General features: G+C 44.8%; 1 protein-coding gene across 5 annotated transcripts in view; it reads left to right on the forward strand.

The window, feature by feature from the left end:
• The first annotated feature begins 5,287 nt into the window (after positions 1-5,287).
• Positions 5,288-27,581, forward strand: part of PLEKHG1 (pleckstrin homology and RhoGEF domain containing G1) — a 219,586-nt gene continuing 197,292 nt past the window's right edge. The window contains exons 1-2 of one of the 5 annotated variants that reach the window (XM_073894086.1): positions 5,336-5,466; positions 26,086-26,180. The gene's annotated coding sequence lies outside the window, so the exon portion shown is untranslated. Of the gene's footprint in view, positions 5,467-5,878; positions 5,994-26,085; positions 26,181-27,581 lie in introns of those variants that run through there. The other 4 variants (XM_073894089.1, XM_025866319.2, XM_073894087.1 and 1 more) reach the window with 4 other exon arrangements.

Consider the following 27,581-nt stretch of genomic DNA (forward strand, 5'->3'; position numbering starts at 1 on the left):
GGTGGAGCACTGGATGTTACATGCAAACAATGAATCATGGAACACTACATCAAAAACTAACGATGTCATGTATGGTAATTAACATAACATAATAATAAAAAATAAAAATAAAAATAAAGAAAGATGCAGGAGGAGATGGAGGAGGGAAGAAAGATCCTTTCTTTCATTTTTGTCTGAAAAGTCATCCGAAGCAACGGAAGTGAAAGGGAAGGAGCAAATTGGAGGTCTGCAAGAAGCTCCTGGATTTGGGGAGTGTATGTTTGGCCAAAACAGTGTTTAAGAAAATTTGAACAATATGCCTTAAGTGTGCACCACATGCTAACAGTTCTGAGCTGCTGAACAAATTTTTTTTACTGGCCTGGCCCCAGAAGGCATTTAAATTTGTGATGCCCAATCTACAGGGACACCTCACAGTGGGTCCTTCAGGAGATGCTTTGGTATTTAGGATGGGACCACCCTTCATGGTGCAGGACTGTCCCAACATTGCAGAAAGTTTATTGACTTGGCACCCTACCACCAGTAGAACCCACCTCCCACAGTGACAACCGAAAACACCCACCCCCAACACACACATTTCTGTAAGACTCCAAGGGCTGTGGGAGTACTCTTGCGGAGAACTTCTAAACATAATATTTTTGAGAAATAAAGTTGTAAGCAGCTCCTCCTTCGAACACATCTGACATAGAGAAAACAGCCCAAAAAATACATTAAATTTTAAAAGCTTCCACATATATACTGTTATAAATTTGAAAATACAACTAATTTTGAGGCAGAAGCATAAACTGTTCAGTGTTGCTTTATTTCATATAACACAATGAAGAGCGTTCTCTATTACAGAGATGTTCAGGCCATTTGCATAAAATAATACTGGATTTCATTTAACCAAGACAAATTAAAAGTTTCGAGTTAGAGGGGAATTTTTTTTCTGCAAATGTCAATATTTATAAAGCATGTCCACGTACATCTTTGCTGTATTGGTCAAAATTGAGGAAATTTAGGCAATTAGAGAAATAGACAAAATTATGATGTTGACTATGAGAAATTTACATGATGCTCACAGGCTTCTGTTCTCCCGGCACATTTCTGTTGTCTTTTTTGGCATTTGTTGGTGTCCCTTTGCTCTCTTCCTGCCCTGGCTGGTATCTGGGATCCTCTTCTTCCCCTGGGGCCTTCTTTACCAGCAGGAAATTATGCTTTTTAAGAAGATCTGGTTCACTCAATAGACTAGTTCAATAATGGGCAGGATAATCCTTCACCATATTATCCTTTGATAAATAATGAATTCACACTTGCCTCCTGGACACCAGGTCTTAATCCACTCGGCTTCTAGGGAGGGGAATTTTAGAGACGTGCTGCAGGTCAGCAATGGAGATACTATAAAGTGTCAGGATTTCCAAATGGCCTCAAAATCCTCTACCTACTTTTAGACCCAACTCAGCAAGCTTCTAATAATCATGGGCATTTCTTATTTTATCTTGCACTCTTTGAGATCAGCACAGTTTCTTAATTTTTCAATCTTCTAGCTAATTTGAGACTTGAGAAGGATCAAATTAGGGATCACCAGCACCAATACAGATGCTGATCCCCACTCCTGGCTGGAGAGAATTTGAAGGTGCTTGTCACCCTACCATGCATTTACTTACGCTCTTGGTTTTCTGTCTTCCCTACATGAGACTCTATACCGTAAGACCCTTCGCTTACCCTAATCTCTCTCACTGGCCAGAATATTCTAGATCATTTCCTGAAAGCCTCACAAAAATCAAATTTGAAATTGAAACGGCTTTTCCAAAAAAGAACAAATAAACGATACCCATGTTTTTCCTGAGGTACTCCGACAATCCAATGGACACGATGTTTCTGATCTTGTGTGATCATAAATTCAGCCCAGCCATCATCGGCATCATAAAAGTTATCACCATAAGTCATAAAATGAAAGCAAGGCGCGATCCAGCCTTTTGACTCTGTAAGCTTTGCAAACATTAACTCCCATATGGGCATGGACTGGTGACCCTGAAATGTGATTCTATACAAGACTGTGTATGATTGCACTGCTTTTCGTTAGAAACAGCTGAGTTAGTGGGACACGCAGGAGAGCTGAAACCTGCTCCACCACGTATGGCTGTGTGGCCTTGGCCAAATGACTGAAACTTCCAGAATCTCTGTGACCTTGTATGTAATCTAGGGATCATAGTATCTATCTATAGTATCTATCTCACCAGGTCTGTATGAGGAATGAATGAGATGCTATGGGGGACACTCAATAATCTCAAAAGGCAAGAGCATTTCTTTGGCAGAAGTACAATTGGTAGACCCAATCTTATTTGAGAGGGGAGAGGTATGCTTTGAGGGATAGGCTAGGCCTGGGCTGGCTGTCCTCAGTTCCTCCTGGCCTTTTTTCTGTTCAGTATCACAGGATTACAGGGGTGGCAATGGGCACCCCTATAGGCTGAGTGTTCTGGGTTCCCCTGTCAGCTGGGTTCAACCCATGTTGGGTTATGGGGCAAAGGAAGGGAAAAACCAGGGTGTTTCTCCCCCTCTCTGCAAGTGTCTAAGGCAGTGGCTGTTTCTCCAGCTCTCAAAGACAGGTTCCATCCAACAGCCCCTCTCCCTGCTTCTCCAACCTAGAGGAGTGAGGAGTGGCTTTCTGCTGTTGATAATTTCTGGGCTGCTTCGTCATCTCTCCTTTTGGATTCTTGGTTCTTTCAACACTTGTGGAGTCCAGTCCTTGCATAAAATCTCTCTTTTGTAAATACTTTAAGAGGTTTCTTTTTCCCTTTTTTGACCTTGACTGACATTGGAATTAATAATAAGAAAACCTCTCACCCAGAGAATTTTCCTGATACTAGATGTACCATTAGAAAGTCATTCCATTGGAAGGGCACCTAGGTGGCTCAGCCTGTTGAGCGTCTGCCTTCAGCACAGGTCATGATCCCAGGGTCCTGGGATTGAGCCCCAATTTGGGCTCCCTGCTCAGCAGGGAGCCTGCTTCTCCCTCTCCCTCTGCCTGCCACTCTGCCTACTTGTGCTCTCTCGCTTTCTCTGTCAAATAAATAAATAAAATCTTAAAAAAAAAGAAAGAAAGAGCCATTCCAAGGATTCTTTTCCTTAAAGGGGAGAGTAGGAAATTACTAACGTGGAAGGCTACATACTAGCATGTTCACGGGTCTTACATTGCCCTTTCTTTCATCCATCCATCCATCCATCCATCTACCCACCCACAGAACTTTTATTTCTGTTGTGTTAGGAGTTGAGCAAAGTGCTGGGCACACACAGATAAACTAGATACACAGTGTGATAAACCAGGTGATTGCAAGATCACTCTCCAGTGCATTCATTTGGGAAATCAGGAATGGCAATGCAGATTAGGTGCCTCGTGCTGTACTTGGCACTCAGTATCAATAAAAGAGATTTCACGTACCTGTTTCTACTTCCTACCTCCCACCTCTCACCTCATTAATAAACTGAGGTGAAGTGAATAATAACCATTCCATTGATAAAGAACCAAAGTTCACAACTGTTATCTGCCTAAGGGTGAGCAGCTAGTAAGTGACAAAGTCTGTGACTGGTGGTCAGATCACACTGCTTCTCTAAGTCCTCTGCGCAAAGAAATGTGTGAGTATGTGGGGTCAGGGAGTAGAGGAGCAGAGAGAGCATTTTCCAGGAATTGGGAAACCCTAATTCTCGTCCCTTCTTTTCCAAGCTGTCCCCAACACCCTATCCAGCAGACACACACATACACACCCACCCAAACACACACACACACACACACACACACACGTACAACAATTAGCTTCTTTGAGCCTGAGGCCCCTGGAGTGTCGAGTGAGACCAGCACCTACCTCACAGGAGTGATAAAGACCATCAGTGTGTACCAGCTCACAAATGTTGTACAAGTGTGAGGTATTCCTGCTCACTTCTATTGCGAGTAACAACAGAGAGAGATGAGGTTATAGGCACGGTTTTGTGTGAGCTCCATGTCCTGGAAAGGGTCCTGGTTAAGCCTCCCCAGCCTCCATTTCCTGTCTGTGGAAAGAAGCTAGCATCTGTCCTGTCGACCTCACAAGGTTATTGCACGACCATCTGAAACGATGCTTTGAAGATGGCAAAGATCTGTTTTAGTCCCATTGCAAATCTTCCGTGGTAGTGTAGTCCAAGCATAACCCAGTCTCATCGCTTTAGGTAATACAAGTCAGTCGCGGAGACAAAATAAATTGTAAAACTGAACATAAACTGCACGTTGTGGGGCAAGAACTGTGACATGTGTAACCTTACTGCACAAAACCTTGTTTTGTTTCAGATCTTTATTATATTCTCCATAATCAGGTACACGCATAAAAGCAGACGAAAGGAGATAATCAACAACGGTAACAGCTTTTATCTAGGCTTTATTGTCCAGGCTTAGTCTCCTAAGCCTTTCCTGTGCATTGCCTTGTTTAAATCACACACAGCAGCTCTGGGGTAGGTACTACCATTACTATCCCCATTTTACAGATGAGGGAACTGAGGCATAGACAGGGTAACTAATTTGCTCAAGGTCACATAGCTAATAACTGGTAAAGCTGGAGGTCTGTAAACGGTGTGAGAATGCATTCCTACAAATTACAAAACCTAATGGAGCCAATAGGCAAACATGGCATGTCTGCTTTTGACGGGGTAAGTGTTAAGAAATCACTTCGCATGCCTTTGACGGTCATCCTAGGCACCTTTGACTGAAGTCATAATTTTACTGCAGAGCCGGCGCCTTTAAACATTTATCAGGCTATTACAAAGGTTAGTCTTCTTCGCTCCTTTTCACTTTTACTTTCTCTAAGCAAAGGTTATTGGTACATGAACTTAGGTGACTAGGGTAATGATGTCTGAAAACCTGAGCTTCCCCCCTCTTTTTACATAGTATTACCCCAAAGCTTCTGTGCAATACTAGAAAGTTGACTTAAAGAAATGATTTTTGGTATTATTTTAAGGAAATTGTATGGGAAATTATCACGTCCAAGAGAAAGATAGACCCGAGGATCCCGGAAAATGAAGAAAAATGATGTGTCTGCGAAAACGGTAGCTGGGATTTAAAAAAAAAAAAAAAAAATTCCCCCAGGGGTTGTAATTTGACTGCGCTCTTTGGCAATGCTCCAGTGACAAGTCCAAGTGCTTAATCTCGCTCTTCGGCTCTCCCCCTCCTCCTCCCCACCTTGCTCGCCCGGGGGCCGCGGGGAGGAGGGACCGAAGATCCGCTGCTCTCGGCGGCCGAGCCGGCGGCATCTCGGCGCTGGGAGGGGCGGGCCCGGGCGCGGCCGAGACGGGGAGCGCGGCCGAGCGGCGGGGCCGAGCCGAGGAAGAGGAAGTCCGAGCCCGAGCGGCTGCGCAGGGCGCTCGGCGGGCGCGGGAGCCGGAGCCGGAGCCCGCGCAGTGCAGCCGCACCTTCCCCGCCGACCTGCGAGCGCGGACCCCGGCGCAGGAGCCGCCCCTCTCCGGGTAAGCGCCCCGCTTCGCCGTGACGCCCGGGGTCCTTTTCCAGGGATGGGACCGCTCGCCGGGAGCCCCGGGGAATGGGGAGGGGACCCAGGGACCCTCGGTCTGGCACCCCAATCCGCAGGTGGCGGCGGGCGGAGCGTGGTGCCCCGGGCCCCCTCTCCCCTGGGCGCTCCCTCCGGGGTGGGGGCAGACGGTGTTCCCGGAGCGCGCCCCCGCCGCCGGGACCCGGGGCCCGCCGCTGCCCGCCGCCGCCTGGAGGGGGCGACGCGCCGCCGCCCGGGCTCCGGGGACTCCCGGTCCCCGAGTCCCGGCCCCAGCCCCAGCGCAGCCTCGATCTGCCGGCCCCGCGCTCCCGCCCCTCCGCCCGCTCCGAGAAGGGGTTTCTGCGTGCACCCAGGAGTGTTAACAAACCCCAACCCCACAACTCAAACAGGATCGTCCGAAAACGGGACGCGACGGCCAGACACCCGAGGTTAACTCCCCAACACAGGTCCCGGCCCCTGGCCTCCCAGGACCGGCGAACCGCGGTGGGAGTCGGAGGGCAGGGCGCCGCGTTTGGCTTGGGGGACCCCTGCCTTTGTGGGAACTAGCCTTGGGGTCCCGGCGCTGCAAATATGCTCCCTGGGGTGGGGGGCGGCGGTTGAGGTGGCTCCTCCGTCACGGGGGTAAATGGTAGCACCTGGTCCGCTGGGACGTTGCCGACCTCCTGGCCTCGGAGGACGGCGGGGGTCTGCAGGGGATGCCCCAAGCTCAGCCCCTCTTTGTGTCCTCCGTTGAGAGTCTGGTTCCTAAACCAGAAGCCTAAGGAGGTTCTAACTGGGAGAAGTTAAGCTGTTATATTTCTTTCGCTTCTTGGGAAACAATGAGGTGGGTGACTTTTCAAGTGCGCCTTGGAGTCTTGTTTGTAGAGCCGCTGTTGTATTAAGTTCTGGTCCTTAACGCTCCGTTTGTACCACCCTCAGGTGGCCCCGGCTACTGCACAGATTTTTGAAATCGTTGAGTGGGAGCCCCGGGGAAGGCTGTTTCCAGCCGGCATCTATGTGGAGCTCCGGGGGAGAGTTGGTGTGGGGGTTTGCCGACGGGGTGGATACCGAACTACCTCGTGTTTCGTATTTAAACCAGGAGGAGTCCAGAATGTTGACTCTAGGTCAAATTTGTCATCTCACAGAATTCCAGGCCTAGATAGGTCGTGTAAATTCTATGAAAATAGTTATCAGGTGTTAAAATCAGCTGCTTCTGGCTTCTCAGTTTCTGTAGTTGACTGACTTTTAAAGAATTTATAGGCTTTGGACTTTGATTAGATGCTATTAAAACATTCCCAAGCCCGTCGTGTCCGGGAATAAGAAAACTCTATTCTAACTTGAGACCTGAGCAGGCTACTCGCTCCGGTGCCCTTGGCTTCCCGATTATAAAGCAATGTACAGGAACCAGATAGTTTCTAAAGCTTCATGCTCACTCCCCCTGCCCCAAACCTCTGGTGATATTGATTTGGGCTATAATATTCAAGACTTACATAGAAAAGTGATGGTTTGACATATGATCCTTTAGTGTCTTTGAGTCTGGATCCCTAATTCTTCACTTTCCTTTTTGTCTGATTTGAGGCCCCTGTCAGGCCCCCAAATCACCTGAAGAAATGTTGTCCCATCTTGCTGACCACATACTGCATAGGTCACCCATAGCCATCACTGCCTGACCTTCCCCTTCCGTCCTGCATCCGCTCTCCGAAGCTTATTGTTGAGGGGCAAAGTGAGAAAATTATCTGGCAGTCGGATCCGTGACCCAATCATGCTTTCCTTGATTGGTTTCCCTGCTCATCTCCATCTTCACCATGGGCACCAATTCTTCCAGTGACTTAAATATGGATGATGCTACCAGGTATAAGCTTAAATGTTTCCATGGGACACTCTGTGCTCCGAAGAGGTTAAGCAATCACTTTTAAACAAATCAATAGAAAGCAGCAGTGTAATTTTTCAAAACCAAGAATCACTCGTACTATTTTGTTCTCCTTTGAGGTTATGATTTTGAGTGATTTAATTAAGATTTAACGGTTCGTAATCTGACACATACATATGGGGATTGCTTGAGTAACACTGAATCTTTTGAGCTGTTAGTAAACTAAAAGCAGTTCCTGGATCTAGGCTCCGATTCTTTTTTTTTTTTTTTAAGATTTTATTTATTTATTTGGCAGAGAGCACAAGTAGGCAGAGTGGCAGGCAGAGGGAGAGGCAGAAGCAGGCCCCCCACTGAGCAGAGAGCCCGACTCAGGGCTCCATCCCAGGACCCCGGGATCATGACCTGAGCCGAAGGCAGATACTTACCCGCCTGAGCCGCCCAGGCGCCCCTGTGCCCTGATTCTTATTGGCTGCAATCCATTTTTTTGCAGCGTTCTCCCTCCTGTTTTCATTGCTAGTGGTTGGTCTCTCAAATAATTATCACCTTTTAATCCTCCTGCAGGGATTTAGATGCATGGAATATTAAAGCTAGAATGCCTGGATGATCTTGGTCAGCCCCTGCATCTTAAAGATTTGGGAAAGCAGGGGCGCCTGGGTGGCTCAGTCGTTAAGCGTCTGCCTTCCGCTCAGGTCATGATCCCAGGGTCCTGGGATGGAGCCCCGCATCGGGCGCCCTGCGTGGCAGGAAGCCTGCTTCTCCCTCTCCCACTCCCCCTGCTTGTGTTCCCTCTCTCGCTGTGTCTCTGTCAAATAAATAAATAAAGTCTTAAAAAAAAAAAAAAGATTTGGGAAAGCATGAGTTGGGAAGAACCAAGTGCTCTGGAATTAACCCGTGAATGAAATTTGCCTCCCTACAGCTCATTAGCACTGAGACCTTGACCCCTCTAAGGAAATTATTTAGACGTAGATTATTTTTTAATCAGGAAAATGTAACAATTATAGGTAGTCACTCTCTCTGAATTATCTCTCACCTTTACCCATTTCTTCCTCTGTAAATTTAGGAAATAATGACTCTTCCCTGTGGAGTCATGCTGAGCATTGATGATTATTAATGAGACGATCCATTGTGTTTGCCACATTCTGTGCTTTAAAGGTGATTGTTGTTGATAAACCAAGTCCCAGGAGTGAGTGTTTTTGCTGGAGGTTACAAAGCTGTCTACTAGCAGAACTGTGATTTAACCCAGGTTCACTTGTCTTTACCCCAGTCGGTACAATCTAGAAATGATGGTGGCATAGGGACATATGTTTTATTAATTGTAATGGTTCATTCTTTCAGAAAAAAAAAAATCACTTGTCTCTTTTGTCTTAGGAAAAACATGGTTCCTAAAGCAAAATGGTCATGTATTCAGCAGGGATGGAAATGGGAATATTTTCTGGACAGAGACTGTAAGCAGCCGAGTATTTGGGGGTGGCAGGCATCTCAACTACTAATGTTTCATCACAGCCTGCATCAATCTTGATAAAATGAAAGCCTGATCCCAAAGACCCCAAAGAGCCATGGGTGTCTGTGCCAAGTAGAACTTATGACTACAGAGCCAGCTTTCAAGTAATTAAGAGACAACTACACGTTCAGCTTTATATTACTCACGCTGATGAAAAGCAACAGATGTTTTAGCAACGATAATAGAAGTGTAGGCTAATCCTCCTAGTGAGGGGGCCCGGGTTTGTTTGTAGGATAACAGGGCCACAGGTTACCCAGATGCTACAGAACAACTTCCAGTATGCCTGGGTGATTCCTCTCCCAGTGATCAGGAGTTGACTGTATATCTAGAATAGTTTTCATGTTTGAGTCATGCTTTGCTATCTTTTCAATCTGTATATACAAGGTTACCCAAAAAAAAAAAAAAAAAAGTTTTTCTGGTGAGATAGAAGCCAAGTAAAAATTTCCAAGCCTAAACATCTTCTTTTGGTAAATATTGAATTACTGTTTGATGGAAAGCTAAAGTATGTTACATTCGTGGATCCAAAAACCCATAACCTTCTTCTTCTTCCTTCCCCCATCCCATACAATCCTGGAGAAAAAGTCGACTTGAAGCATGTGAGGCTTAAGTTTTGGAAAAAGATCCCAGCTACCCCCGCTTGATGTACTAACCGGATGGGAGGAGAGGCGGGGTTTTCACGGGTCTTTAAATAAGAAAGTTGTTTTGGTAAGCTTTAATAACCAGGCTGCTATGGGGCCCGCAGAAGCCACTTACCACCAGCATGAGGAAAGGCAAAACCGTTACAACAGGTGGCCAAAAGCCAGCAAGCCCTTGAGTGTAAGGAGGACATCTTAAAACATCAAAGACAAAGTTGAAATGGGTGTGAGTCTAACAATCGGCTAAAAATTTAGAATTCTCCTAAGAGGAATTCCTAAAGCAATAAATTATCATGCGATTGAATTGGCTTTCATTTCTGAGGTGGTAGATAGATCTAGTTCTCTACATGTTTGGTCACACTAGGCACTGACTCAGATGACCTGTGTCAGAATAGAGATGGCGGAGGACGATAAGAAGTTCTAGATGGTAAACCTTTTCCCGTGAAGAGCCAGATAGTAAGTATTTTCTGGTACCTGGATGCCTCTGCCATATATTCTTTGTGTGGGGGAGGGGCATGTTGTTTATTTACAGTCCTTTTAAAATATTAAAACTGATCTTTCCTCGACTGCCACGTAAGACAGGCTGCAGGCCGGCCTTGACCTATAACCATAGTTTGTCACCTCTGTCCTAAATGAAATAGGCTATGTTTGTGGTATCCTTCAGTATTTTTGCAGAAACCCAAAATAACCAATAGGCTCTATTTAAGCTGGCTCAATAGAAATGGACTTATAATCAAATCTCCTTTGTCATTCCTTTTTCCAGTCGTTCTCTATTTTCTCTTTATACTAGCCTTAGAAGTCTGTTCGACATAGCCATCAGTTGACATGGGAATGCCAGTGCCAAATTTCAATATTTTTCCTTCAGTTGGATGCTGAATGGGAGAGAAGCTTGGCTGAGATGGAGTAAAGCCCACACTGAAATGGGTTATTGATGAAGAGTCCTGATCATATGAAATGAGGTTCAAACCCCCCAGCATGGCACCCAAGGCCCTTGGACCTACTTTTCTTCTGGCACCTCCCATGTGTACTCTATGTGCCTATCAGTGCAGGTAACTCAGAGAGCCCTAAGTTGGGCTATGCTGTCTGTCATAGATGGTGGAATCTTTCCATACAAAGTTTAAATATCCATCACTCCTATGGAGCCTCTCCTCATCTTATCAGGCAGAGATGTAGACACCTGCACTTCTATATTAACACAGGACCTTACACATGAGGCCCTTGGAAAGACAGAGGAATGTGGTGATCCCCAGTAGACAAATATTACTTTTTGAGGGTGGGGGAAGTTTTATTTTTCTCTGTAGCTTCAGGGATCTTCCCATATAGCTTTGGACTAGCACAGAACTCTTTCCAGACTTTATATGTGATACACAGAATAGCATCGTGCCTATGGGTCTGGTTTTTGAAGTCAGGATGTGCCGAGGTCTAGTCCTGGCTTCTCCACTTAAAAGTAGATAATAAGAATGACCTCTAAATTGCTAGGATTAAATGAGATTTGCCTCAGTAAAACATTTAGTTCAGGTTCTGACATGTAGTAATTGCTCAGTAAATGGTAACTTTCCTTCATTCCAGAGCCAGTTAATCAGAACTTACCATGTTTAGAATGATGCCTGATCAGGTTCTGGGCATAGTGGTGAACACAAGAGATGTGATCTCCACGGAGATGGGATGACCAAGGGGGAAGAATCAGGGTAATGGGTGGGCCACCTTAGACCCGTGCTCCAGGAAGCCTCTCAGAGAAGGTAACATTAGGAACCGTGACTTGAATGATAACGATGAGTTCCTGTCTCATCAAATCTAAGATACTTGTGAATTAGACCATCTTTTAAGGTCCCACTAAGAGGAAATGGTGTCAGTAAAATTGACACCCTCTCCTATAAGATACATCCGTAAGTTGTGAAAAATGTACATCTTAACATCAATGAAATTTATTGATATTTGTTGCTAAGTAAATATCCATTGAATACATTAGTGATACTCTGTGGTTGCATACAAGATTGGGTTCCAGTGGTTTACATTCTGAGTTTCTCTCTTCTGCTTCATAGCTCTGAAAGGTTGACTTGGATCCACCAAAGATAAATTAAGAATATAGTAAATTAAGACGTTGTAAGACACATAAGACATTTGTGATCTGATGTGTTTTTTAAAATAGTTTAAAACTTTTACTTCAGTCGTTTAAAGGAACAAAGCGTATAAGAGAATCCTGTCTACGTGGAATTGACCAACACATGCCTTGGGTAGGAGTGAAGTCGAGCGGCTTCTCAGCTGGATAATTCCTTTTGGCAGGTATCTGCAGGGATGTGTGAATCTTTAATGCACATAAATGCCTTTCTAGGGACAGTGAAGGCATTAGCTGGAGCTTATGTCCTTCTGTTTTCCAGAGTTAATTTAACATAAATACGCCTTCTCTCCTCTGTCTCCCAAGGGGCTGATCATTGTTCTGACCAAGTAGGTCCTTTCTGATAATGAAGTGGAAGGGGCTCCATTTAGATCAGCCCCCTTTTCTCCTCTGGCAAGTCTCCAGGTTTTCACACTCCAAGGAATGTTCTCTTCCCATATTTCCCCACCTGCCTTCCTGTTCAGAGAGTAAAATACTGCTTAAGTCTTTGCTTTCTGACCACGCTCTAAACTCTGAATCCTTGCTCATCAAGGTCTTTTTCTGCACCCAGTGTGGACCCTTCCTGTCTCTCCTTGTCCAGCTCACCCCATCTGTCCAAGATTCTTTTAACGCCTCGGTTTCTGAATGGATGACTCCATGGGAGCTTTGACAATACTTGGCTATTTCTAGCTGTCATAAAATGTGCTTTCATGCTGTTTTGGTATGAATTTCATCATGTCACCCAAATCCCTAGCACTCAGTGGCATGCTGTTCCCCTGCACATAGTAACTTCCTGGGGATCTCTTCCTTTGTGCCCTACCCTCTCCCAGTGGTCGACTGAAGCCCCAGCAAAGTCCCCTTCCGTGCTCCACCTGACTGGGAGGGGTGGTCAGCGCTTGGCCAAGGAGGAAACACAGTGCAGACCTTTTTCTCTTCCAGAGCCACTCTCTGCGTCCCTCCGCCTTCTCCTGCGACAGAAGCCCTCATGTTTTAGGTGGTCTTCAGACTCGACACCAACTCTAGCTGAAATAGGAGTCTTTGCAAACAAGTAGATGCAAAGGAAAGGTCATCTGTGGGCATTCCAGGGATGCCCATTAACCACAGTCCAGCCTTAGGATGATTTAAGGCTGCTCCAACCTGTGACTAGAAAGCTGGCTGGGGTGGAGGGGGCTGGGGGCAGACATGAGGCCACGAGGAAGGGGCGGGGGCGCCGAACTGAGGCCATCCCAGAGGTCAGCTTCCCGGGGCTGTGGGATTACACATGGTCCTCAGACACTAACATCTGTGCTTCTCTGACATGCTGGGAGAGAGGGAAAACTGTAATCTGGAGCATAAATATACGATCCTGTGTTTGTTCCCTTTAAACCATGTAAACCTGTTATTAGTTTAAGCATCTGTGTTGTGCTAAAATATTATCGACGCCTCAAAGGAGGATATCGTAGCTTGTCTGAAGCAGCTTACAGTCTAAATATTCAGGTGTCTTACACTTCTTAAAATGTGAATCAACTAAACACATGAATTATGGAGCCTAAGAGTCAGACTCAGGAATATAGGATTACCTAGCGGGGGACAGTGGAGCATACCAGAGATGTAGACTTTAGAAGTTAATTTTTTAAAAGAAAAACCTTCTCTTACTTTATGCCTTTCCCATCTTCGATCAGATCTTTTGGAGATTTGCTGAGGAATAATTAGGGTGACACTTAAAGGGTGATGAAGTGGGCAGGAGACAGATGGGAAATGGGCACGTGGATGGGCTGCCTGGGATTGGCTGTGTCTGGGAAAGTGCTTGGGGAAATATTTGGAAGCTTCTGGAATATAGTTATGGAGCAAAATCTTGGTGGTCCTGGCTTTTTTCCACTATTCTTCACTGTGTATATGAGATAAATGCTTCTTTTCCCCTCTCTCCTTTAACAGTTGTTTGGGTTAAGCTCTAAGGAATGCCATTTAATCACAATATTTAATGATATCCGATCTGAAGCTAAAATGGTAAGGAAAGTAATGTGAAAATAATGTTTTTGTGGCACATGGAACCCCGTGGCCGCCGGGGTACCCTGTCACAACAAGACATACCTCTAGCAACTTACAATCCAGATGACTTCCAGAAAGTGTCATCATTATAAAGCACTCTTATTTTTGTTGTTGTTGTTATTTCTTTCTTTTTAGAAGTTACCCTGATGTGAAAGAAAATACCAAGAGGTTCTAAAAATTTGTCATGAGCCCCACAATAGCAATGCCTTTCAAAATCCAGAATAGCCCCAAGGAGCAAAAAGAGATTTATTTCGCTTTATGGTCTGCCATATCAAGATGTGATACTATCTAACCTAGTACTATAGTTCAAGAAATTTCCAAATAGGAAGTTAACAGGTATTTGTTTTTACCTTCTTATATAAATGAAGGAGAGAATACATGTCTGTACGAGCTAAAGACATAATAGCTAGTGACAGCTAGCCTAAAAGTCCCCTTGGTTTTGGATTACTGATACATGTCATAAACATATTTTACAAATGTTCAGAAACTATATACCATACACCAATGAGAAGATTCGTATTTGATACTCTAATATGTACAATAGATATGGCAATCAAATGTCATACTCTCATGCTCTCTTTGCTTCCTTATTGTAATACTAGTCCAGACACTCTTTCTGTGGCATCAATTATGGGAAAAATGGTGTGCATGGAAAAGATTAACTTGTTTTTCTAAGGTTTGAATCCTCAGAGTTGAGACGGGGGGGGGGGAGGTGGAATATCCTGGAACTGGGCACTCTACACATGTCATTTAGAAGTTATTTGAAAATGCCTTCGGTAATGGGGTTAAAACCATATAACGAAGGTGTTATGAGATTTAAACATGCAATGTGTGTATACTGCCTAGTAAATAATAAGCCCTTGCTAAATAGTGGCTCTTTTACTGTGTTCACTGGGTGTCACTCTTCAGTTTTATTCCCTGCTACCAGATGCTGGAACAATAAACCAACATGACAATAACAGAGGCAAAATTCAATGGTAAGACGGAGGGAAGAACACATTTTTTTGGTTTGTTTTACTGTTGTAGAGACACGATATTCATTATACTTGAACATTCCAATGAGAATTAGTTTATTCCACAAAGATAATTTCTAAATTCTGGGGATACGTTGAACAAAACAGTCCAAGTCTGGAATGAAGGGAAACTCTGTGAGGAGTGCTCTAAAGAAAAGAAGATAGGAAAAATGTGAGAGGGGTGGGGCACTCTCTTTGCCGCGGGGGGCGGGGGGGTGGCGAAGGGCCTCTCTGAGCTGGTTACGTTGAGCCAGGGCTTAAATAATAAGTGACCCTGAGAAGATCTGAGGGAAGAACATTTTAGGCAGAGGGGGGAAAAAACGTGAGGAGGACCTAAGAGAAATAAGCTTGGTAAGTTCTAGGAAAGGAAAGGCAGGCTGTGGGTGTGAGACAGGAGAGCAGCGGTAGTGGGGGAATGAAGCTGGAGAGGTAGGCAGGACCTGGATTGTGTCGATCTTTATATTATCAGAGGTCTTTACCATGGCTTAAAAGTGCAGTGCAAAGCCACTGGAAGGTTTGAAGCGGGGGAGTGACATGATATGATTAATGCCCAATTATCACTCTGGCTGCCGCGCAGAGAAAGGACTGCCATGGAAAGTTCTGGAAACAGAATAGTTGGGGCGCTATCGCATCGGTTCAGAGGATGCTCGCAGAGGAGGTGGTGAGAAGCGGGTTGATTCAGAACTGGAAAGTCAGCCAAGATGGTACAGCTCAAGGAGAAGGAATTTATGGGGATTTGGAAGCAGCCTGGCTACTGTTACTTGTTTTGACCTACATGCTTACCAGTCCCCATCTTGGCTTCCATCACCCCCTCTTTTTCAGCTCCCCTAGGTGGAGTCACAGAGCAGTACATGGCTGCAGGTCTCTGTGAGGCCAGGACCGATCAGCTCACCTCCCCCTAAGCCCCTTCACAACCAAGTGCCCCTTCCTTCCAGCTCTGTAGCATCCTCATTACCTCATTTCTGGCACTTTGCAATGTGGTATTTCTGATAACCACTCAGTTGGTCTGCCTTCCCTCACTAAACTGTGAGCTCCTTGACAGCAGGTATTTGCACAAAATAATTTTTCTTCTACTGGTTGAAATGAGCATTAAGAAATCTGGGCCAAAACCTTTGTTTTCACAAATTAGTTGAAAAAAAGGAAATTCTGAGTAGGTAGCTAAATATCTGAAGGAGGAGGAGGAAGGAAAGGAGAAAAAAAGAAAAGAAAATGAAAGGAGGAGGCAAACCCACTGGAGAAATTCGGAGGTTCTCTGATTCAGCACTTCATGAAGGTTTCTTTAGGAGAGTGTTTGTGTTCAAATGCCTTTCTGCAAGAGGAGTCCAGTAGCTATTGGTTTGAGAGTTGCGTGGGTCTGCAGTAAATGTGGTGCTCTATAAATATGTATGTTCATTGCCTGCCTTTCGCTGGTTTAGAGTGTAGTTGGAAGCTCAGCAGTGTTTATTCTGGAGCAGAAACAACTATCAGAAAAATTGTAGTGGTAAGAAGTCTCTCTAATGTTGCCGCAGCTGAGTGACGGCTCTGCATTTCCAGACAGGATATCAACCCTATGCCAACTCTGTAAACAGGCTCCCTAATGCAGGGGGAGGGCACCTCAGACCTTTTGGTAGGTCGTGAATCTCCTGGGGCATGGAGGTTATGCCGTATTCATCCTGGAATTCCCAGTATAGAGCATGGTCAGTAGATGCCCTTGACCTTTAATCAATTGTTTGATTTCAAGTTTGGTCTGGTTCTTGATTTCCACTATAAAGTGGGATTGAGAAGTCTGATGTTCAATGTTAATGTTTGGGTTTTGGATGAAAACCTTAATTCTAGTTTACCAACTTTGAGCTTAGACATGTAAAAACAAGTTTGAGAAGTCTGTGTGTGTTATTCTCATATTCAGAATTTAGCACTCTTACTGGAAAAAACCGAATATGGCTAAACCACGTTGTTTCGTGTTATTTTAAGTGGTGCAATGCTTGTTCTGTTATTTGCAAATTTAACTTATTAAGACAGGTCTTCGAAGGATCCTGTCATGTTAGAAGGGATTGGATTCTGGTAGCCTTGTTTTAGTGACTAGGCTTATTAGGAAATAATCAAATGACACTTCTTTTAGATATTCCGATTTAGATTTTCTGGCTCAGGTAGGGAGGCACTATTGTGTTTCAAAAGAAATCAAGACTGCAGTGGGCCTGTCTAAGCCTCCCACTTATTTGCACACCTCCTGGGATTTATCTGTTGGCTTTTGCACAATTGATTCAAAGTCACCCACTCAGAATGGGGCTCATAATCTCTCTTTCCAGACCTACCTCCAACTTCCTGGGGTTGTTTTTTTCCCTCCTTTTCCAATTCTTAGTTAATAGCCCTGTAACTCACTAGTCACGGCAAGCTATTTCCTTCTCTCTCCTGCCTTGTCCAATCAGTTAGCAGTGACTTCCTAAACAGTTCTCAATCCAAACTCACTTATGCATGCCCCCCCACCCCGTCCCATCCTCTTAGACACTTTTCTCTTTCCTAGACCGTTCGAATAATTGTTGATCTAGCATTGATTGATGTATCTAGAACACAGGTTTGGCCAGTGACTACCTTGTCACAGGGGCCCCTTGTAATGGCTTAACCTAAAGGAAGGGTTGATGGTAGAACTTAAGGCAGAGATAAAAGCCCCAGACAGAGAGACTTTTAGCATTTCTCTGGTCACATCCCTCCCTCCTATCTCGTGTCCAGTAGGGTAGGCATACTCTGCGGGCTGTACCTCCAGAACATCCAGAATCCTACTTCTCATGGACTTCACTGCTCCCACTGGGTCCAATTCCTTTGCCCTCTCTCCCTGGATTAGTGCAATAGGTTCCTAACTGGTCTCCCTGCTTAGATCCGTGCTGTCTACTATCTCTTTTCTACACAGCAGCCAAAGTGATGCTGTCCATAGGTTTGCTAATTCAGACCCCCCTCATGGTTTCCCAACTCACTTGGAGTCAAAAGCAAATCCATGAAACAGCCTCCCAGACCCTCCCCAGTTGGCCCCTGCTCCCTTCTTTCTCTCTGATCCCGTCTCCAGCTCTTGCCTACATACTCCCTCTGCCTTGGCTCACTGGCCTCTTTGCAGTTCCCACATACGCTGAACAAGCTCCAGGCTCGGAGTGTTTTCATGACCTCTGCCTGGAGAATTCTTCCCTGGATATCAGAGCCTTACTGTCTTTCTGCTTGTAATTCCCTGCTCAAGTGTCACCTTATCAAAGAAGTCTTCCTCATCACGCTTTATAAAATAGGAACCCCCATACCTTGCAAGTCATATCCTTCTTGCCCTACTTCATTTTTATTTTTGGCATTTATCAGCACCTAACAAAGGATATATTTGTTTCTTTTCTGTTCTTCATGAGAGGAGAGGCTTTGTGTTGTTTTCACTGTATTTCCAATACAGTGCCCAGCACAGAGAGAAGCTTATACATTCTTCGAATAAATCCTTATCACCATTGCCGTCTCTGGCCTTTAAGTAAGGTAGGTTCTGGTTGTCTGATACTGTTAACCCACATTCTAGAACAAGATCAGCAGCCTAAGGTGGTGTCTGTGGTTGCAGGTGAGTGGTTGGGTGAATGCTTACGAGTAGAAATGGTGAGAACCTGCCCTGTGAGTCCACCTTTTTTGATGCCAACACTCCTGCTCCTGGGCTGTGAAGACATTTCCTTAGGGGATCCCCCTGGGCCAATTGTCTGCCCTCTAGCGCCATCTTTCCCCAGAAAGCTTTGGCTGTTCTCTCATATCCGCCTGGACTCCACCCAGGTTGCTTCCCTACCTCCCGCCTTACTCCTCCACAGTGCCCACAGAACCAAATAACAGCTCACGTGTCGCGGACATTCAAAAAATACCAAGTCACTGCTTGATATCTAGGTCCACTCATTTACCCTTCATTATCCAAATGCTACATATCCATCAAAATAGGCAGTGTGGTATGACAGTTAAATGTTTAGACTCTGGTATGACAGTTAAATGTTTAGACTCTGGAGCTGGACTACCTGCTTCCACACCAGGTTCCCCCATTCAGAGTTGGCATGACTTTGGACAAGCTATCTGGCCTCCCTAGCTTAGGGGCAGCACCTCACAGACAAGGGAAACAGTACCAGCTCCCAGGCTTAGGATGAGGATCAGATCCAGTCATTCTTTAACACGCTTGCAAAACCTACTTCTAGCATCCAGAAAACACTGGTAAATGCTAGCCGTTATTTTCATTAGCATTTCTTTAAAACTGACATCTTTCAGAAAACTCAAATTGCTCTCTTTTTAATTACCAGGTTAATCAGCTTCATGTATATTAATGCCTGATATGGATTACCAACTTGTCCATGTCTTATTAGTTTATATATCTGTATATATGTATAATATTACATTCATTTAGGAAATATTATATTTATCCACCCTCTTCTCAGCATTTTCTTCCTCCCTTCCTTGCTTTATTTTTTTCTACACAGCACATATTTCTGTCTGATTGACACACTGTAAATTACTATTTATCTTTTTAAGTCCTTCAGGGAGGAATCTCTCCTCTAATTAAAGAAATTTCCAAATAAACACCAGTAGAGAAGATAGTATGATGAACCCCAAGTACCCATCTTGCAGATTGGACAATTATAATGGCCAACCTTGCTTCGTCTGTGTCCCCATGAACCTCCCTCCCCTGCTTTGTAGCAGTAAAAGCAAATCCTAGCTCTCATGTTGTTTTACTCATAAATATTTCAATATGTATTTCCAATGGATAAGAACACTTCCATAATAACCACCAATTAATTAATATGTCTACTAAAAATAGCAGTAGTTCCTTAATATCTATTCTTATTCTGTCTGTACTCAAGTCTCCCTGTTGGAGCAGGGGTGTTTTTTTGCCTGTTTTGGTTGCTGCTGCCTCCCAAATACCTAACAGGCACTGCAGTATTTAACCGAATGAGTGGGTAAGTTGTATTCTCGAATTTTATTTTTGAAAGACAACTCCATAAAAATATTATAAATGGTGATTGTGATCTTGGGCTAATGAAAGAAAACCCACTTGACTCATAGTGTAGCTGAGGCATAATTCTGTCTAATGTTTACATGTCGATAGAACTAACACCGGCGTCTTTAATGAGTTCTCAGTTGGGACGGGCCGTCTTTGAACCTGCTGCTCTTGCCTCAGAGGACGTGAAACTCCATCTCTCTTCACCTTCTTGAACAGGGAATGAAGATAGCCTGGTTCGTACTTTTCGAGCTGAATGGACTGTTTTTGAACGTGAACTGTACTACCTACCTGCTGTTTCTTCTTTCGTAAGGTGGGGGATAAAAATAACTACTACATAGGATTGTTAGGAACATGTAATGATAGTAGATAAACTGTTACACGGTGCTGGGGCTTTAGCAGCTATTTAATGAACAGTCGAGACCTGTCCGTTGTCACCAAGCCACTGTTGTTGGCATTCTCCAAGGCAAGAGTCCCCAGGTGAGAGAGGAAGGCCCCCAAGGGTTGACTGGGGGGTAGCAGGTGGCTACTGAATGAAAGCTGACCCTCAGCAGGGCTCTTCCCCAGGACTTCCGGTCCCTCCATCCAGACTCCCTCTCTCTCCGTTCAGGTTGGCCCTTTAGGGTTTCTTACTTTTGCTGGGGTCTCCTGCAGAATGGGAAAGGGGTGTTGTACTTTTACTTCTGGGCAGTACACTGCCCTTTCAGGGATTACTTTGAAGAGCTTTTACTGCTAATAATGAGATTGAAAAACATCATAGTTCTGCCTTTTCTTTTGAGTAAACACTAGGGAAAAATAGTTGCATGAAAATCAGATTTTGTGCTTTCTTGAATGAATGACTAGGTTACACTATAGATTCCTATCTAAGTAAGATTATTTTCAGGTACACTGGGCTCCCTCGTGAATCTGGGGGCACAACTGGTCTTGTCAATGACATGTCGGCAAATCACTTCTCTTAAGGAGCTTAGATACAAGGTCAGTTTTTCTCTCCATCATTCATCTAATACATGGACATGTCTTCTCGATTTTGTGATTTGAAGTAGCTTCCCTCTATTTCCAATACTGCAGCTTGCTCTGAGGCGGATTAACTTGGTATTTGAGGTGAACGAGGCTTTGTATAATCTACAACTTCTGCAAAGCTCAGTCTCTCTCCACAGCACAGAGAGGTTCAAAATGTTAGATCCAACTCTGATAGCTTGACCAGAACATGCACCGGTGAGCCCTCTTCTGCATTCCGTGCCTGTGGCCCCTCCCCTCACACCAACCCCAAAATACAATCCAGAGTCTTCTGTTTGCTCTCGCTTGGCCAATGTCACGCTCTGAGAGCTGGCATCTGCTTTATTTCCTTCCTTCCCCATTGCAACGCTCCTCTTTTCCAAATCTCAATGGACATTCTGTAATATGCATATATTGAAATTCTCCCAACAGGGAAAATACACAGATGTAAATTCTCAAAGGCTAGAATTTGTTGTGAGAAGAATCAGAATGAAGAGGGATTACAGTGGGCGAAGTCAGCTATGAGGAATAGAGTGGAAATTCTAAATAAGCAATAAGAAGACAGGAAGGGGCAGGGCATCTGCAGAGCGGGCATGGGGGAAAGGTAAGGCAGTGCAAGGGCTATGGTGAAGGGAATGAAGCTTCGCCTTCTAATTCCCATTTGCCTCCTGTTATAGCAAGGAAGAGCAGACCCTGGAGAGATGGCCCTGGTGGTGGAGGTGGTAGAAGCTAACATTGACTGAGCACTTACCAGCCCGGGCAGACTTCCAGAGGCTTTGCATACACTTACTAATTTCATGCTCACAAGCACTTTGTGGACAATCGCTCCCATTTTGAAGAGGAAGAAGCAGGCGTCATAATAGTTAGATGTCTGGTCCAAAGACACCTAACTAATCAACGGCAGCGCTGGGATCAGTGCCCAATGGCCCGACTCCAGATCTCAGGCGCACAGTATGCTTGGTGTGTGGGTTGGGATTGGATTCAACTGCCAGTGGGGGTGGGGAGGGGCACACAGGTCTGAGTGAGTCCAAGGCCAGTAGGTAGCTGTCTGCTCATAGGGACCCAAGCTCCTTCCATCTTGTTGCTCTGAAAGATATCATCTTAAGCCTGGGCAGCCATATGCCCAGTTAAAATTGAGGATTGCATTATTATAGAAGAAAAGGGTGGCTAGTTGGGGGACAGCTCAGCTGCTAAGATAAAAGGAAGGTGACATGTGCAAGGTGTGGCATTCCAGAGGGAAGGAGCACCTATGGCCAGAGTCACTGAACTCTACTGCTCAAGCACCTTGCCGACCTATGACTCAGGGTAGCTACTGAAGTACTTGATTGACAACTGAGCTATCTTCTCTAAAAGTCAAAACCGTATCTAAAATACGTAACATCTGGCAGGATGCCCTAAAGTACAAATAAATATTAGATTCTAGTGTTTGATTAACAACTGGGTATTTCCAACAAACACTTCATTTTGGCAAGGGCTGTTTACTAACAGAGTCAGAAGCAGTTTCTCCTGGAGAGGAAGCTTCTAAAGATGCTAATCATCATAGGATGTCAGTCATTCATGGAGACATCAGGAAACACCTGAAAACTGATACGGTCTGCTTGCTTCCATCAGCTTAATGTCTTGTACGAACTTGCTTTTCTGTCAAAGAGCTGGACTTACCAGACACTTGCTTGAAGGACTCCACATTTGGAATGAATTGATTAATCAAAGAAATGCTTGCAGTTTCAACATTCTCAATCTACTGTGATAGAAAAGAAACCACTGGTAAATGCTGAACTTCTTGGAATTAAGACCTACGTTGAGGGTGGGCTGATTGCATCATTATTGAGAGGATTAGAAAGAAAATCAGAACCGAGAACGAGGATAGCAAAGATTTTTGCCAAGAGGAGGAATTTGAAGAAGTGCAGTCAAGTTAAATGGTATATTTTCAGAAATGTAGATTCTGTGAATTTTCTTCTGTTGCATATCCCCAGAGAATTACAGGAACTCCTTTGTTACAGGGTATCCTGAGTTGGAGGGTTTGTTAAGTTAAAAAACAAAACAAAACAAAAAAAAACACTCATTTGGTGGCAGGCTGCTGGTGAAGATTATAGAATCCATTTATGCTCCGCTGAGTTTGAGGAACAACAATCACTTTCATCATACTTGTTTGCATGGTGGTGGCCCAGAGAAGAATTAAGAGACTTCCTTTTTAAAAAGTTTTTGCTAAGACAGCACTTTTATTTTCCAGTTGAGTCAATGGGATTGTCTTCCATTGGAATTCCAGAAGCAAACTTGATGTCCTAGTGAGATTTAAAAGTAAATTGATGAGAAGTAATTAACTAGTTAATTACCAGTGTGGCAAAATAAACTTGTGCTTTAAAAGTCGCTGAACTACTCAAATGGCTGGGACTTTCAGAAGAAGGCTATTTGTTGATGTTGCGAAGATTTTGGCAGTACTCTAAATGTCCCTGGCCAAGTTTCCTGTAGAACTCAGCAAGGTTTTTGGTCTACTTTAGAGGTGTTTGTCTCTTTCCAAGCTGCCCATGAAAGTTAAGAACAGTGATGCTGATAGTAAGTGGTGAATAAAGCTGCCAACTGGTGTGAGTGGGCTTGTGAGGGGAGCTCAGCAGAGTGCTCACCAGGCCTTATAAATGCAAAGGATTTCCTTCCATTCTCTGAGGCCTTTTGACAGACAAATGATTACAGTTTATTGATGGGCATATCAGCAAGCATTGTTCTGTGGAGGGCCTGGGGTGTGGGAACAGGTCTTAAGGGGCGAGGGAATACATCCGATGATACGCGGGAGGATGGAAAGCGAATATGGTGTGTGTGGGGTCGGGGTAGGGGGCTCTGTGTGTGTGTGTGTGTGTGTGTGTGTGTGTGTGTGTACACAATACACATCGCACACAATTTGCAAATAATAATACAAATGCAAAATGATTTTCACAGAATGCTTTTGTTAATGTTTGCCAAACACATTTGTAAGCAACCTGTTAATAAGCAAATATAGTCTCCATGTGAATATTGTTATTTCTTTCACATTACTAAGACAATGAAGATGTGTGTCAGAGTTTCACTCATTCAGCAGTGATGCGGGTGACTATCTACTGAACTGAAAGCTGGATGAATATTTCCCCATTTTTTGTGCTATTTCTACAATGCAACAGCTATGTTTTAATTTGCATTATTAACATTTTCTTCAGCGCTTTCTTAGACATGAAGAGAACAAATCAAGCCCAGATTTGTAGTGTTTGCCAACTTCCAAGGTGTAAATATCCCCACTGTGGCTACTTCCCTGCTCTGGATGTGACATCATTGAATGCAGACTGGGGCAGAAAGGGGCACTGGCCCACTGTTAATACAGGGTTTCTACGACACAGGGAAAATAGATGTCACTGACCTCAAGAGCATAGGTAGCAGTAAAATAATTAAGAAAGGATGAGTTTGGGGCATTTATATCTTTGTTTTTAATACAACTTATTTAATGTTAAGTTTATATTATTTATGTTTTAATGCTGCCTCTAACCATGGACTCACAACATTCCTGAAATGTAACACTGGGCTCCTGCAAGCTGCTAAGGCAGAGTCTTGAGGAGGAGAGTGCCCCCTCTCCCAGCCTAGGGACGAAGGGAGGAAGCATGGCTGAGAGTGGTCATCTACGCAGCTTTTGACCTGACGAAACATTTTGGAAGACAGCCGCAATTTCCCTTCAAGTGTGGGGCAAACTAAATAAAGGTGGCCCCTAAATTACTAAGGGCAATTCGGATCCAAAGGGTGGTGCAGCCTCTGCCCAGCCACTGCTAGAAGTTTCCCCGCTGGTTACCCCAGGCTTTTTACTTGGAGGAGAGGGTGGTAGCCGCAGAACAAGAGAAGGGACTGTCAAATTTGTGAAAAACCTACCAATTCAGAAACCAAAGGGAAGAAACTATGAAAAGCAAAAACAGTTTAGACTTGCTTTGGGAACCGATTCTAGACAGTTTGACTCAAGTGAGGACTTTTCTCAAAATTCTACCCATTGAGAGATCCACGTGGTTAAAGACTTGGGGGTGGGTGGGTTCAAAGGTCACCTCTGTTCCGTGCCTGCCTGCTTTAGCAGGTCCCACCTCCACACACCCCTGCCCCCCCCCAGAGGCCCCCAGGAAGGCTCTCACATTCTTGCACATTCTCCCTTCTTCCACCCTTGTAGACAGGTTTTAGCTTTATCCACACTTGCATTGGCTCATACCTATCACCCAGCGCAGAGAAGACCCTCAGAATTCATACACCCTTGGAAGGCAATAGAAGATTGTAAAAATAGGCATATTTCTGACACGTTTGCATTTGAATTAATTCAACCTGAACCGCTTTATTCCTAATGCCCACTGAGACCTTCCATACTAAGGGAGCAGATAGTTAGGTGGGAAGCGAGGCAGTTTTGGAGCAGGGAACTTTGCGAAGCCAAGGGAGGCTTTCATGGGACAGATGGACGGGTAAAAGAAAATAAAATGCATGCTTCTAGATGCTTCCTCTCCTCGGGCTTGAAAGAAGAAATGTCTTTTGTTTTTTTTCCTCCCTCCCACTTTTTGCTGCCCACAAGGCTCCAAATAGCACCACTCTGCTTCTCACAGGAGCGAATCGTGAAAACCAACTCTGACTTCTAAGTGGGATGACAGAGCTTGCAGAGGACAACCCATTTGCTGCTTGGACTGCTTACAGTTTTGGCCATCAGTTGATTTCTTTTTCCCAAAGGATGTGTTTTGAGTTAAGGAGGGTGGATTATAGCATTAACACTAACATTGATGCTGCCACATCTTGTGTATAAATGCCACGTTTTATTGGGTCACAGTCACACAGTCATTACCATCTTTATATTTTTATGATGTGTGTTTATTTTTTTTTTGCCTTTGTGTTTACTTTTACTGTTTCTTGTGCATGTTTTTACAATTTTTACTGACTTTTCACTAGGAAAGGAGATTTTTATGTATGGGAAGCAAAGGAAAACTACTGATTCAGGTTGAGTCGTTAGAAGTTATTCCAAACCTGTACTCCTCCAAATCCTTGTCCGGCCGTTCAGGTAGCCCCAGACACGGGGCAGCCTGACTGCGTTCTCATGGCAGGAAGACACCCTGACTCAGTTGCCCCTCTGCTCTGCCCACTCCCGGCCACACCCAGGCCAGACCTGGCAGGTCCCGATCCTACAGGAGTTTGCTGCAGCTGCCTGGCCTATCCTTTGTCCCTCCAGACCCCTTCAGTATTTGTGCAAGGGGGGAAGGGCTCTATGTAAACACCGTCACTCCCTCTGTGACCACTGGGCATTCCACACCCACTTCATCCAGGTGAGGGTGAACAGAGCCAATTGTGTGTTCTGTCTTGCTTGTCTTTTAATTTGCCAGATCCTTTTGACTGACTTGGCTATTTTTTTGAGGTTGTCTAGACTTCTGCTGTAATGATGAGTGTGTGTGTATGTGTGTGTGTGTGTGTGTGTGTGTGTGTGTGTTCATTCAGTAAATATCTGCGTGCCTGCTCCTTGCCAGGTGTCGTTCTGCTGGTGTGTGGGCACAGGGGTGAACGAGGCTGAGGATCTGCCCTCTCGGAGTTTGCATTCTCTGCAGAAGACAGATACAAACAAGTAAGCATCAGATGCTCTCAGGACAATGAAGAAAAGTAAGGCAGGGTGGCGGGACAGAGAAGGAATATGGATTGGGAAAGAAGGGCTCTTTTTCTTAGTGTTACCCAAATAAAGCTCATTCGTCAATGTTAAAAAGTGGTAGTCGGAGGAAGTAAATACATCTCTGCAATTTATCCTGCCTCCATAAGGAGAAGACCACCTCTGGCTTCGCTTTCTCGGATCGAATCTCCAAGATTTCGTTTCTGTGCCTCAGTTTTCCCATTGTACTATGCATCAGTAACGCACCCCTGGAGTCGCTGAAAGAGTAATTGAGTGAATACTTGTAATGTGGTTGGAGTGGTGCCCGGCAGATAGTAAGTCCTCAAGTGTTACCTCTGATGCTGTATGATGGCATTTAGTGGGTGTCTAGCATTCGTGCAAGGAGGCTCTGTTCCAGAAGGGCAGGATGCTGGAGCTGCTGCTTCGCTGGGGGATAGGAGGCGAGCCACAGTCCCTGAAAACCTCACCTTCCTTCTTTGTAAAATGGGTCCACCTAGCCATTCAGTGGTTTGTGGGGCTGATCACCTGAAACAAGATGGGAGCACAATTTGAAAACTGGAAAATACCATGAATATCGGTGGTGCAATTGATCACTACTAGGGCCTATTTAAAATACCTAATAAGGAATGTATCAGAATATCCGTCTGTAATCATTTATGCTCCACATCCTGTCCTCCTGACTTTCTGATGCCTGTTTTCTATTTTGCTTTCCGTCTTGTCCCTTGAACACCTTACACATCCCTGTGAGACGTCAGGTGTTCGGCCTTGTCGTGCTGTGCCTCTTGCTGCTCGCAGCCAATTGCATTGTGTCAGGGCAGTTGGCTCTGAGCTGGAGATGAGAGAGGCACCTCCGACTCACACTCACACTTGAGCCTCTTTCCCTGGCGTGTCCCCAGCACGATCCCCTCCCCTGAGAAGTCTGTCAACCTCCAGCCAGCTCCTCACATCATACCAGGAGGAAGGAAGCAAAGAGCTGCGTGAGACTAGCCTACGGAAGGATACTTTCATTAAATTAGCAAATCTCGATGAACGCAAAAATGTTATACGAGCACTTATTATATATAAGGCACTATCCTAGCGACCATATGGTGAGTGGAAATTTTAGCCCAAAGGTAACCAATAGTTTGTTACGCTACCTACAGTAACAAAAGGGAACGCTTCCCAGGGACAGACTTTTTTGGAAATTTGCAAAAATTAAAATAACTGGAGGCATGTGGCTGTGTTCCCGTGTTGGGGGGCAGCTTGGAGCACCCACCGAGGCCCTGTCTCCCCGGCCCACCACACCGATCATGAGGCACTCTTTTGTGCCAGAGCCTCTCAGGCAGCAGCGTTTCCTCAAGAACCCTCCCCACTGTGCCACGC

The sequence above is a fragment of the Callorhinus ursinus genome, unplaced genomic scaffold (genome assembly GCF_003265705.2).
Source record: "Callorhinus ursinus isolate GAN/ISIS: 27379988/994484 unplaced genomic scaffold, GSC_fseal_2.0 scaffold6, whole genome shotgun sequence".
Classification (NCBI taxonomy): Eukaryota; Metazoa; Chordata; class Mammalia; order Carnivora; family Otariidae; genus Callorhinus; species Callorhinus ursinus.